This window comes from Mustela nigripes, chromosome 1 (assembly GCF_022355385.1).
Source record: "Mustela nigripes isolate SB6536 chromosome 1, MUSNIG.SB6536, whole genome shotgun sequence".
Classification (NCBI taxonomy): domain Eukaryota; kingdom Metazoa; phylum Chordata; class Mammalia; order Carnivora; family Mustelidae; genus Mustela; species Mustela nigripes.
Window position 1 is genome coordinate 120,574,762 of NC_081557.1, and position 13,395 is coordinate 120,588,156.

Genomic DNA, 13,395 nt, shown 5'->3' on the forward strand with positions numbered 1-13,395 from the left:
ATAAGGAGGCTCATCATGAAGGATCTGAATGAGAATTGCCGGGACTTTATTATAAAAGCTATGGGAAGCCTTTGAAGAGTTTCAAGCAGAGGAAAGAGGCCACAATAAAGAATGAATGGGGTTGGGGGGTGGAGAGTGAAGGGGGTGGGGGGGTTGGGGTGGGAGGGTGGGGGGGAGGTGGCAGCCAGACTGGGAGCAGTTCCATCAGGGGATTGGGGATAGTGGCAATCTCAGACTCAAACTGCCCTAAAAATCACTTATAAACATGTCCATATAGTAAGAGGCAGAGTCTGGGTCTGCTTTGCTTAACCTCAGCTAATGGGAGATGCTTTCCAAGAAGCTAATGATTTAATGGGAAAGAGGTACAAGATGCCTGCATTGTAATAGGAGGCTAGAGTATGGGAGGAAGCAAGGTGAAGGGCAGTTCTAGGATGGAAAAGCCTCCAGAAAGGGCAGGTTGTAGTCATAGGGGAGCCAAGGCAGCAAACCCACAGTTTGCTTTGTGTAATATGTGTGCTATTCAGGGTGTCTTTAGACAAAAGGCCTGGATTCTTTGTGAGGGTGCTGAGTGCTGGGTGTGTGTTTGGTAATGGCTGTTTGTGATGGGAGATTCACTCTGAGTCTGCGTTAATGTGAGAAACTCTGGAATGCATACTGTGCAAGTATGTACCTGCAGTGGCAAGGAGTATGCGTGCAGTTCACGCTGTGAGAGGGCTCATGCCTTCTGCTGGCCGGGGTTCACAAGCTCATCTCAAACAGCATAAGCAATGGGTTCTGTTCAAACTTAAGAGATTCTTTTGGTTCACTTTGCACACAGCAGGAACTCACATATTTGTCAAATAAATGATTGTTTCCGTTTTATTAAAAGCTCAGTCATCTGGGGAAATAACAGAGGTTTGGTTACAAGTTTGAACTCGATGTTTTAAGAAAAATAAACTCAGCCCAGCATCAACATCTCTTTACAGAAACTAGCAGTTTAAGCACTGTCATGGAGTTTATATGCTAGCTGAAGTCCTACCTAGCGTAAAAAGCTTTCACTATTTCCTATTATTCAATAAACATTCACAGAACACCTCAGCCATGTAGGCAGTGTTGGGCTGTTGCTGCTGACCTCACTAACCTTTCATCTGAACCACCTGAGTCTGGGTCCTGCAATTAAAGCTTAATTATGTGCTATCTTGTATTGTTCCTTAATTGTTTCATGTGCCTGAATCCACTTTCAACCAGGCTATGTGTTCCTTGAGGGCAGGGACTATATTACAAACGTCAGGGTAGGCGAGGAACTTAGCAGAGAGGTGAATATACAGTGAGCGAACACCCACTGTTGGAGGGAAAAGGGAAAAAAGAACATTAAACTATTTACAAACCACAGTAATACCTAATACATAAAATACCTTAAGAATAAGGGAGTATACATTCTTGTTAATTAACTAAACTACTCTTTTAATAATTAAATGTAAAATTCGAATCTGCATTTTCATGTTAAGGAAAGGTTTTCAGAGCCTTAATGGAATTGCTGTGATCCCCACGGTGGCTTCATTGTTGTTCTTTTATTTTTTATTTTTTTTTAAGATTTTATTTTTATTTGTCAGAGAGAGAGACGGAGAGCAAGCACAGGCAGACAGAGTGGTAGGCAGAGACAGAGGGAGAAGCAGGCTCCCTGCCTAGCAAGGAGCCCGATGTGGGACTCCATCCCAGGACGCTGGGATCATGACCCCAGCGGAAGGCAGCTGCTTAACCAGCTGAGCCACCCAGGTGCCCCCATTGTTGTTCTTTTAAATGCAAAACAAGAATGTCTCCTTGAGGATGAGAGTTGAAAGGTAGAATCAGTCTTTGGCGAACTGTTTGAGAGCAGAACTCTCCTACAGCAGGATTTCTCAACAGTGGTACTCCTGACATCTTAGACCAGGTAATTCTTTGTTGTGTGGGGGCTCTCCTGTGTTCAGGGTACTTAGCCACACAGTTGGTTTGTACCTATCAAGTAGCGCTCCTCCCCCAGCCCAATTGTATCCAGACTTTGCTAATGTGTCCTGGGGGCACAATCGCCTGCAGTTGGAAATGTATGTCCTATAAGAATTTGATTCTACTTAGATATTTTTTTCTATGTAATTGGTGGGAGAAGGGGGAAAGGAAACAATATTTATTGCTTATTGGGTATGACCTAGGCACTATACCTATGCTTTCTATTTCAACTTACAGAAAAAGAAGCCTCTGAGGTTCAGAGAGATAAAAATCTGCTATCATAAAGAAAAGGCAGTAAAATCAGGATTGCAAACCAGGCTTGTCTGACTGCAAAGTTTAGTCGTTTCCAGTACACACCCCATTGCCTCTCTGCAAGAAAAACGGCATACCTCAAGTTGAAGAATTGCAGCAAGTATGTCCAAAACTATTTAAAACTTTTTGGGGGAGGGGAATTATTTCTTCTATTGTTTACATTTACTTGAATATAAATGTATATTACTCGTACCTATAGACTTTGGGGCCCCTCACTACCGTTGTAATGCTGTGGTCTTATCTCTCAAAAACATAGAGCAACACAATGGAACAGCTTCAATTCTCCTCGTTACAAATTATACAAAAGCCAGAGCCTAACGGTGCCAAAAGCAACTGGTATCGTTTACATAAGGGCTGAAAGCTAATAGTTAACTTTTTTCATTTAATTCCAGAAAGAGTAAATAACACCTCACTTTACAACTACGAACGGGTAAAAATCGAATAAAATGTCATAAAATGGAGAGGAAACCATTAACCCCGAAAGAAAATGGAAAGGCTGGCTCCCTCCCTCTCGCGCTTTCGCTTGCGCTGGGAGCGGGTGCCGGCTGCGCGGCCTGGGTCTCTGTCGCCCTCGCCAAACTCCCGTCCTTGGCGCCCAGAGCTCTCTGGTTTCCTTTCCCGCCCTGGGGCCGAGCTCGGCCTCTCTCGGAGAAGCCCATCCCAGAGCCAGGCCTGGAAAAACAACAGCAAAAAAAAAACTTTGGCTCGTTTTGCGGTTCACTGAAAAAAGGCAAACATTCAAGTTTGGTTTGGGGCTGTAGCCGCCGGTTCCGATTTTGGGGTGGGGGTGGGGGTGGGGGTGTGTCACAAGTCGGTCAGGTTCAAGTGCGCATGTGCGTAAGGGGTCGCTCGGGCACTTATTGAGCGCCCACTGTCTACGGGTGGCCGGGAGTGTGTATTCCCGGCGCGCGGTGGGTGTGTGGCGAGACCGCGTGCGCGCGTGGCGGGCGGGGGCGCGCAGGCCGCGTGCGCGCGCGGCGCCTGTGGCTGGGGAAGGGGGCGGGCGGGGGGGGGGGGGTGTGTCCCCGAGGCTCGCTCGTTCGCTAGCTGGCTGGCGCGCTTCTCCGCTCCCTTCCCGGGCGGGGAATCCGGGCCGGGTTGTGGCCGCGGCCGCGTACGTGAGCGCAGTGTCCCGGAGAGGGAGGGCAGGCCGGCCAGGTGGGCGCGAACGGAGCCTCGGCGGGCGGGCGGCCGGAGCGGAGCGGGGCTGTGGGCCGCTCCGGGTGGGCGGGCGGGGGCAGCTGCAGCTGCAACCCCGAGCCGAGCCGAGCTGTCCGAACGGGAACTGCCCGGCCCGCGGTGCTGCTCGTGGCGGGGCGAGGTGAGCTGCGCGGGGACCTCGCGGCGCTGCAGCCCGGGGACGGGGGCGGCCCGGGAACTTCCCACGCTCTGCACGCCCGCGGGGGCCGGGTCGGCGGCCTGAGGGCACGGAGGCGGGCGCCGCAGGGTTAGTGGCCGGTCGGGACGCGGGGGCGCTGCGGCAGTGCAAGTGCCCGCGCAGGCTGGGTGGGGGGTGGCCGCCCGCCCTCCCGTGCGCCGCCTTGTTTTTCTAGCCCGCGGCGGGCGCTCACAGAGGAGCCCCCTCCCCAACTTTGAGCGCTTGTCCGGAGTCGCCGCTCCGACGGAGACGGACCTGCCCCCTCCCTGACCCTTTCCGGCTGGGCCGCCAGCCCAGCCCTCCCGACGCCCCGCGCGTTCCTGCCCACTCCACGGAGCGAGCGAGCGAGCGAGTGCCGGGCTCCGGGACGCGCGGCGCGACACACCCTCCAGCTCCGGGGCTGCCCCCCACCCTTTCTGTCCCCTTTTGTCCACCCCCACTTCCTTCCAGGCGGTTTAACATTGCCTTTCCTCACCGGTGGCCCCTGGCGCCCCTTGGAAGGGGCACTGTGGGCATGTGGGGTGCTCGGGTGGGGGCCTGGCCCGGGAGTTTGTCATATGCAAACAATTCCAAAGAGAATTTTCTAACCCCGTCTGGGAGTTCAGGGCTCAGCTCCTTCACTTTAGCATTGACTCAGAAATCTAAAGAAGCCCACCTGCCACTCCGGTGGAGTGGCACTGCCTCCTTGAGTTCAAGCAGTCCTGGGCAGTCCTCTGTGGCTTTCGAACGTTTCCCTCAGGCAGGCGTTTCCTTGATGTCAGGCCGCCACTATCTTCTTTACACTTCTTATTCTAGAAAAGTGTCCCTGCTGCAGTTTGCCTGAAAGTGAGTGATCAACAGGTATTGAAGGCTTTTTTGACACCCTCCTGAGGTGTTGTGTAAACAGAGGTTCTGGGTCTCAAGGAACTTGAAACACAGGGAAACAGCAATTAAGTTCAACTCCACAGGTACTTTTGAGGGGCTGCTGTGTTCTCAGCACCGTGCCAGTCTCTCAGGGAGAGATGATAAGAAATCGCCTCAGAAATCCTGCTGACCAGGTGGAAGTGATTTCAGAACTAAAGTTCAAATTAATGGGCTATGGCTGCCTAAATTATTATAAATGCTGGGGGGAGGAGGAGTTTCAAAGAACAGGTTAGAGTTGGGGGACTGGATTAAGGGTACTGAGTTATGAAATAAGTTGGGCAGTTGGAGGATAACTGACTGGCCAAGGCCCAAAGGCAGGAGAGGGAGAGGTAACAGGTGCCAGAAGAGAGTAGGTTCAAACAGTTTATCTCGGTGAGGGAGGATACAAAAGATAGATGAGATGATTCCTTCCCAGAGTTTATGATCTTGAGGAGGAGACAGAAACCCTTGAGCATGTGAAATAAGACCTTAAGATAAGACACAATTAGCTGTCAAAATGTGAAGTGTGGAAGAGATGCTGTTGGAGCTCAGAGAAGAGGGCTGTGGTCAGGAATCACCAGCACTGTACTCCTGGAGGACGAGACCCTTGAGGTAGTCATGAGGTGCGATTGAACATGGCTTTCCTGAGAGACAGGAGATGGGCTTGGCCAGGCAAGGGAACGTTTCCTGAGCAGGAGATAAAGATGGAGAGGAACAATGGTTAAGATTGTGAAAGTCCTAGAAAGCCAGACTGGGGAATTGCACTTTACCCTGTGTGTACTGGGGAGACGTGAAAGGTTTTTGAGCCAGAGAGTGACGTAATGAAAGGGTGTTTGGAAAGGTTTTTAAAATAGTGTTCAGAGACGAATCAGTAGACTGTTACAGTTGTGGAGTGCTCAGAGTTTGGACTGGGATAACTGGAGATGGAAAAGAGGGTGGATTTTAGAAAAGCATTACTGTTGAAATAATCTGTTGATAGGGGCAGGGTGAAGGAAGGAGATGAATGGAAATTAATTCTTTGTGGAAATTGATTACATGCCAGGACCTTGGAACTGCTGTCGTTGGTAACTGGAGAAATCGGAAATGTGTGTTTTGGAGAGAAGCAATTGACAGGCTGCAGAGGTTTCTCGTATTTGCCAAGACGTCCAAACACAGGTGTCCTGCAAGCAACCGAAGCTCTGAGATTGGTGGGAAACCACGCTGCCAAAGCTGGGAGAGGGAAGGCACTCTGAGTGGGATGTTGTCTTGGTCAGAGGTGGTAGGTCCTACTAGTGGAGGATGCTTGTGAGTGAATTGGAATACTCTGTTCTGTATTGCCATTCAGATGACATTGCCAGGTCCTGAACCTGAAGCTGGCAGAGCAGCTTGGAATTGGAGATGGGAGGGAAGAATGGAATTTGCTAAACACAGAAATTGTCGGGCTTTGAAACAAGTTGAATAATGCTCTCTGCCGAGACCTTCAGGCTAGTCCTGGTGTCCCTTCGTAGGTGGGTGTGGGGGGGGAAGCCATAAGATGGGGGAGCAGCAAGGTGATCAGCAAGGAGCAAGGAGGGAATCTGGGGCCTGGGGAGACTGCATCTCCCAGGGCCAGGTCTGTTCTAACCTCTGCCATTGCTGGTTCCCAGGAACCTGCAGTGAGGAGCTGGCACCGGTTTTTTCTTGAGCTCTGAATTCCGCTTTCTTGTTGCAAGGGTGGCTTAGGGTGATTTGCCGAGCAAATTCCCCAAGCCTCAACTTGCAACATCTGAGGGCTGGCGAATTTAGAGGATGATTGCAAAAAGTTGCAGAATGGAGCGGAGAATGTACTTCAGAGTTCCTGAGCCGCCTCGTTTTTCTGAGATGCAGGATCAGTGAGCTAGCAGGGGAAACTGCCTTGTGTGGGCAGAGGCGTCCATCAGATATTTTTCTTTATCGGGAGTATATGACTGTCAAAAAGGATTTCATGGAGCAGTGGTTGAGCTAATTTACTCTTTAAAAAGTAGTGTTTTTTTTTTTCACTGTTTTATCTGTAACCTACATTAAGAAATAAAATTTACATCATGATCTAGGCACAGTAAATCATGTATATAAAAATCTAATTTAAGTTCCTGAAGTACTCCTTTCTTTTGTCTGGTGCCATCTCCTTTGGTACTTTTATTTTCCATTCTTTTATTTAAAGATTTTTATTTATTTATTTGACAGGCAGAGATCACAAGTAGGCAGAGGCAGGCAGAGAGAGAGGGAGAAGCAGGCTCCCTGCTGAGTAGAGAGCCTGTTGTGGGGCTTGATCCCAGGACTCTGGGATCATGACCCGAGGCTTTAACCCACTGAGCCACCCAGGTGCCCCCATTCTTTTCTTTTTCATTGAAAAATGCTTGCTGTCTCCCACTCAGTTGACTTACCCACTCTGTCATGGATGTAACCCAGTTTGGAAAACACAGTTATAGAGAACTTTCACATCTAGTAAGTGTTTATTAAGCTGCTTGTGTGCAGTGCTCCTGTTCGTAGTGCAAGTGGAGGGAAGCACGAGGAAGAGATCGAACATTTACCAGCTAGTTGGAGAGAGAAGGTATACCTATGATTAAGGAGCAAGGCAAGATGATTAAATGCCAAAGTGAAAAATAAGTCCCTGGAGGGTTCATAGGAGGGGGCAAGCAGCTTGGGCTGGAGTGGCTTGGTAACACTTTTGGGGATCGGGAAGGAAGTCTGGGATGAACTCTTGGTGTGTCACATGATGCTGCACAGTTTGGGGGCTCTGTAACATGGACAAAGGCTTGGAGTTAGGATGTGCACAGTGTGTGTAAGAGTGAATAAAAGAGGGTTCTTATTAGAGGGTGGGGAGATGCCGGTCTGAAACGGTGGGTTAGGATCAACGTGTAGGGGTTATAAACCAGTGACCCAGAGAATGTGTTCTGCCCAGAAGGGTTATAATTTGGAGTACACAAAGGTTTTAAAAAATTGGGACGATGCAGAAAACCTCGACTGGGGACTCTCTTAAAGAATTAGGGGTGCCTGGGTAGCTCAGTGGGTTAAGCCACTGCCTTCAGCTCAGGTCATAATCTCAGGGTCCTGGGATCGAGTCCCGCATCGGGTTCTCTGCTCAGCAGGGAGCCTGCTTCCCTCTCTCTCTCTGCCTGCCTCTCCATCTACTTGTGATTTCTCTCTGTCAAATAAATAAATAAAATCTTAAAAAAAAAAAAAAGAATCAGATCAGGCAGTGAGTAGTGGTGGCCTCCTGTGGACAGGAGACAGGCATGGTGGTTCCCCATTATCATATTCCCAGCACCCACTTCTGCATGAGTGCAGTCTCTTTACATTCCCTATTTAGTCTGTAGGCCTTTAGGTTTGTGATCTGATCTTTCAAGAGACTTAAATGCCAACCTAGGGAATTTGGGATGGCTGTCCTGGTTCTGGGTGGCCAGTGGGGGATTTGGGTAGGAGTGTGACATGATGGAATCTGAGATATTTGTGTGCGAGTGATTTGTTTTAGGCAAATCAGCGGCACTTGCCGAGTTGCTGCTGGCTAGGACTTTAAAATATTTTTATGATGATTGGAATGGCACTAATTAGGGCTTTAGGCTATATTGTGTATTGTGAGGCCAATTTCTAGTGACCCCAAGATCTCTCAAGCCCTCCACTTTCTGCTTCTGGCTGGCATGGGTAGATGGTGGCTCCTGGCACTTATCTTCCAAGAATGATGTTGGGGTAATAATTTGGTGAGATGTGAGTCACCACTGTCAAATGCCGTATGACATTAGATTCTCAGGATCTTTGGTTATATGAGTCAGTAATAAAGGAACAGTAAAGAGAGGGGCTGTGTCATTTCTTATTTCCCTATTCCTAGGATACCTCTGGGGGCAGGCCTCTGTGGTCCAGAGATTCATAATCCAGGATTCAAAATGACCACGGAATTATTGTTTCAAACCCAGATGTTAGTGCTGATGACCCTTGGAAAACTAAGCTTTTTGGAGACTAGCTGAAGTTGAGTAAATTCAGGTCTCTGTGGTTTGGGGATAGTTGGTGCACCCTGGAAGTCCATAACCACCAGTGATTCCGGAGCATTTCCCCAGGTGAGAGGGACGGAACAGTGTTCGCCCTGCTTTATGCAGCTTGCACAATCTGATTACTTAAAATGTCGCTGTTGTGACATTAACAGAAGCCAAAGGTGACGTGCTCTTTGCTTAAAAATGTGTGGCTGTCAGATGTCAGGGTAACCAGAAGTCAGCCTAATGGTATCAAACAAATTGAACCCGTTTCTTGTTTTACACGGTGGTTTGCTGCTAGGACAGAAATGAGGGACTAGCTCTGGCGCACTCTGGCTTTAGTAAAGTATTTAACAGTTTCTTAAGATATGATGGTCCATATTAAATAAGCTGTGGAATGTGGGCTGGATGGTGTTATTAATTTGACAGTCATATGCAAAAACTGTTAATTAGTGGCACTGAGTCAGCCTGGAAGGGGGTCTGAAGAGGATCGTCACAGGGTTCTATTCTTGGCCTTGAGCTATTCAACATTTTTTTCCAGTGTCGTGGATGGGAATACAGAAGTTGTGTTTGTCAGCTTTTTGACGGCGCAGAGGTGGGACGGATTGCTTATTTAGGAGGTAGATCAAGGTTCATAGGAATCCAGAATGAAGTTCCAAATTAAAAAAGAAATTGAGTAGGGGATAAATATAAAGTGTGATGTAGTTTTTAAAATTTGAATTGTTGATATGTTCTGGTAAGTTAATTCTACTTCTGGAAGCACAGTGAAGACTAGATCCAAAATGTGGATGATGTTTATGCACAGGGATTATTCACAGTCTTGTTTTTTTGTTTTTTGTTTCTTTCTTTTTTTTTCTTTTTAACTCTAGGGAAAATTAGAAACAGCCTAAATGTCCAATGGTGTGACTGGACTGGAAGTAACCTATAAATGATTCTGATGGATATGTCTTTGTAATAGAATATGATGAAGCCATTAAAAGTGATGTTAAGGGGATGCTTGGGTGGCGGGTGGCTCAGTTGGTTAAGTGACTGATTTTTGGTTTTGGCGTCAGGTCATGAGATGGAGCTCAAGGTCCAGAGTCTTCTTGAGAGACTCTCTCCCTCTCCTTCTGCCCCTCCCACTCACATGCTCTGTCTAAAATAAATAAATTTTCAAAAAAACAATGTTTAGGAATACCTTTAAAATAATATGGGCAAATGTTTCTGCTAAAAGTTAAGGTGCCTCTACAATATGATTTCAAATCTTAAAGAAACAAAGTACATAGAAAATGGCTGGAAGTAAATATACTAATTCTAATAGCAAATTACCAATACTGGAAGGGTAGATGGAGCTGAGTGACTTTTTTTGCATTTTTAAATTTACATTTGTATTTTCTATAATGTGTATTTAATAGCACAGTGGGGAGAAAACACTGCTATATATTTTTAATGTATTTTTTAGAGCAGGTTTGGGTTTATAGCAAAGTTGAGAAGGTATAGAGATTTCCCATTTACCCCCTGCCTCCCCAACCATGCATAACCTCCCCCACTATGGACATCCCACCAGAGTGGTACATTGTTGAAATTAATGAGCTCATATTGACATGTCTAATCACCCAAGGACCATAGTTTACATTAGGGTTTACTGTTGTACATTCTGTGAGTTTACACAAATATATTAAAGACATGTATCTACAACTGAGTATCATATAGAGTACTTTTATGCCTTAAAATCCTCTGTGCTTTGCCCATTTATCTTCCTCCCCCCAACCCTTGGCAACCACTTTTACTTCTTACTGTGGACAGTTTCTCTTTTACCGAGAGGTCATATAGTTGGAATCATATAGCATATAGTCTTTTCAGACAGGCTAGTTTTGCTTAGTAACGTGCACTTAAACTTCCTCCATGTCTTTGAATGGTTTGATAGCTCATTTCTTTATGGCACTGAAGAATCCATTGTCTGGATGGGCCACAGTTACTGTGTATCTGTTGACCTCCTGAAGAGCATCTTGGTTGCTTCCAAGTTTTGGCGCTTCTTATGAACAAAGCTGCTATATACGTCTGCAACTGCTGTAGGTTTTCATGGGGATGTATGTTTTGAGCTTCTTTGGGTAAATACCAAGTAGTGTGATTGCCAGATCATATGATAAGGGCGTGTTTAGTTTTGTAAGGACTTCCAAACTGCCCTCTAAAGTGGCTGTACCATTTTGCATTTCCCCTGGCAATGAATGAGAGTTCCTATCGCTCCACACCCTCACCAGCGTTTGGTAGCATCATGGCTCTGGATTTTGGGCATTCTCATAGGTGTATGGTGGTATCTCATTTTAATTTGCATTTACCTAATGACTGTGACGACGTCTTTTCATGTGCTTTTTTGCCATCTGTGTATCTTCTTTAGTGAGGTGTCTGTTAAGCTCCTTGGCCCATTTGTTAATCGAATTGTTGGTTCTCTTATTGTTGAGTTTTAGGAGTTGTATATTATGGATAATAGTCCTTAGCAGACGTCTTTTGCAACTACCCCCCCCCCCCCCCCCCCCCCATTTATCTTTTCATTCTCTTGATCGCTGCTATTAAAACAAAACATGTTATTGTTCAAGGACAGGATCGGGTAAAGGTAGATGGTTTATTCAGTGACTGATCTTGAGTACCTCCCTACTGTATGTCAGGCCCTGGTTTAGGCACTGGAGTCACAAAGTAACTGGTCACTCAGCCCCTGACCTGAAGCTGGTGATCTAATTGAAAGAGGGAGATGAACAGATGAGTAGACAAGCATACTGTAGCTCTCTTGGTACTCCAGACATGCAGAAGAGGGGCAGATCATGTGGGGGGAAGAAAGTTTTGAGATTGTTCTATTGTTCATGGCTTGATGTGAGCCCTGAGTGGGGTGAGGCTTTTAGAAAATTGAATCTAGTTAATAACTGGATTGGAAATTCATTGATCACAGGATCTGTTTTTAATGACTTCAATGGTCATTTGACCTTTGGGCCATGTTGGGTTTGGGGAGGCATGATTTGAAGGAAACATGAGCAAGCAAGACTTTATCCTCAGGAGGGACCCTAGGATGACGTAGGGTCAGGAATGACTGGAGTGAGGACCCTCAGGGGTGGGTACACAATAGTGCTTTCATGTACTTTGATGGTTATCAGGTGTAGGAAAGAGTAGATTTACTCAATTTTGCTTCTGGTGTTGGAATATGACCAGTGGATAGAACAATTACTTTATTTTCTCCAGTTTCTGATTTCTCATCTCTGGAATGATTATACATTACAGGCTTCCTTATCTGTGCAATGATTACTCTGAAGTACTTAACCCTAAATAAGGGGAGAACCATCTTCGTTCACTATGAAAGTAGGTTTGGTAGCTGGCAGAGCTGTCCAACAAGGGAAGTGTCTGCCCATGGAGTAGTGAACTTCCCATTCATCAGAGGTATTCAATTTGGGCTGTTGATTAGGGATGCAGTAGAAGAGGAGGACAGGAATTCGGCTGACCTCTGAAATCCTTTCCAGTTCGTAGGGTTATTATGTGACTTGTCAATGCTGAAAGATAATGTGGAATAGGGGGATACACCTCTGCTTGCATAGTATTTGAGTGAACGTAAGCTCTTTTAAAAAATATTTATAAGTGAGTCCCCACACTTTTGGGAGACCCTTCTGGGGTCATTCTAGAGAGGATGAGGAGAACCATTTCACGGTTGGTCGGGGTTGTGACTGCTGAAAACTGAATTTGGTCTTTCAGAAACATAGAGTGAGGGTGGGCTGGAAGTGGTGAATGATAAAATAGATGATGGTGTTGAAGACCAGTGTGTTGATTGGGCAGTTTTATTCAGTATACTGAATGAATGAAGATGGGGCCCTTTAACTGAATGATGGCTTGTCCACTTGGCTGTGGTGGACCTGGGAGTGCCCTTGATCATCTCCTTCCTGTTTCGTCTCCCACACTGCAGATTTCTGTCACCAGCTGTAGCGCATTAAAAACTGTTCTGACCCCAGGGATCAGGCTGAGCCCCATGATGGCTCTCTAGGTTTAGGGACAAAGAGAACAAAGGGACAAATTTAAAGAAATCTGGAGTGAGGTTTTCCAGGAATGCACATTTTTGGTTTATATCAGACAATAATGTTTGTGGTTCGAGTTAAAAAACGTACTTTTTCAGTTTATTAATAGCTTACACATAGAAAATACAATGTTCGTTTCTATAAAATTTGACTTAGTTTAATTTTGCCTAAATTTTACTTAAATAGAGGGCATATTTAGAATCTGCTATGATGATTTAAAAATTTTAGGTTCTCTTCCTGATATTTTTGGGTTACTTTTTGTTGGGGGGGGCAGTGCTAGGGGTAAATCCCATAACGAAATTTCTTAGACAGCTCTGCAGAGAGAATGGAGGCTTATCTCAAATTTGGAGAATATCACAAGATGATTTCTATGTCGCCGTGATCCAGCCTCACATTTTGGCACTTGAAAAATCAGTATTTGGCAAGAAAGTGCTCTCTTTCCATGGAGTGAAGCAATTTGGGGGTGCAGGAAGTAGGGGATGACAGCTTTGGGTATATGTAAAAAATACAGGCAGGACGTGGTTTTTTAGAACTGAAGTTGGAAATGTTTTGCCCTTAATGATAAAGGTCTGCTTTATCTCAGTATCTTTGGGGCCTCACAGAGTATGGACCATCGGCTGGGTTTGTTGAATCGCTCAGAACTTCTTCCTTGGGCTGCTTACTGGAGGTATGGGAAACACTTAGACTATCGTATGCTTTTCTTTTTTTTTTTTTTAAAGCAAAGTATGATAAGAAATAACCGTTCACAGCGTTTTTTGTCCTTTGAGTGTAGGGAAGCCATAAAACTTTTTTAGTAAAAAAAACCCCTTTTCAGTGGCTGGTTTTTTTTTTTTTTTTTTTTTGGTGCTTGCGGAATGAAAAACTCCCT

The 13,395-nt window shown here is 46.1% G+C and overlaps 1 protein-coding gene across 4 annotated transcripts in view; it reads left to right on the forward strand.

Annotated features, from left to right (window-relative positions):
- Nucleotides 1-3,163: 3,163 nt before the first annotated feature.
- The window catches only part of ZNF395 (zinc finger protein 395), a 44,513-nt gene continuing 34,281 nt past the window's right edge, over nt 3,164-13,395 (forward strand). For 2 of the 4 annotated variants that reach the window (XM_059372583.1, XM_059372620.1), the window contains exon 1: nt 3,444-3,595. The gene's annotated coding sequence lies outside the window, so the exon portion shown is untranslated. The other 2 variants (XM_059372611.1, XM_059372594.1) reach the window with 2 other exon arrangements.